Source organism: Glossina fuscipes, unplaced genomic scaffold (genome assembly GCF_014805625.2).
Source record: "Glossina fuscipes isolate IAEA_lab_2018 unplaced genomic scaffold, Yale_Gfus_2 1, whole genome shotgun sequence".
NCBI lineage: Eukaryota > Metazoa > Arthropoda > Insecta > Diptera > Glossinidae > Glossina > Glossina fuscipes.
This window is the reverse complement of record NW_023998415.1, coordinates 14447981-14448550: the sequence shown is the minus strand read 5'-3', so window position 1 is coordinate 14448550 and position 570 is coordinate 14447981.

Here is a 570-nt window from a genome sequence, read left to right as displayed (position 1 = left end):
TGTGGCAGCAAATTTCAATCTACAACATTATCGTTAACACAATTCCTCTGTTAGCCCTCTCCAAAATCCTGCATTATATTCAACAAATATTGAGGAAATCAAAATCAAATCATTTGCGAGAATTCGCTTCAACTATACACTTGCAATTCGCTAATCGATCCTTATGAAATCTCGTTCTCCAATCTACAATCGCCGACAAATTCTTACAACAAAGTACGTTTATCTCGTGGTTGCATAAAATTTTCGATTGTTAGAAGAATCGCATTCGGAGCATCTAACCCTATGGAGACCGTGAAATCAATCACGAAATGTAATAACAATTTTAATAAATTATTCTATTAAAGCTAATAGACGCAATATTTAATTTTCTTCTCGAAAATAGAATCGATAGTTTATGTTGGTAGCGCTTACTTTAGTTTAAGAATCAATTTCATTAGCCTAAAAAGACTGCGATAATAATAGCAATGACGTCTAACTTTATTCATTCAAAACCAATTTCTCTAATAATAGTAATAAGCATATTAACAACACTAGACGCTAAAATGTTTGTAGCGATTGCATAGCAAATAA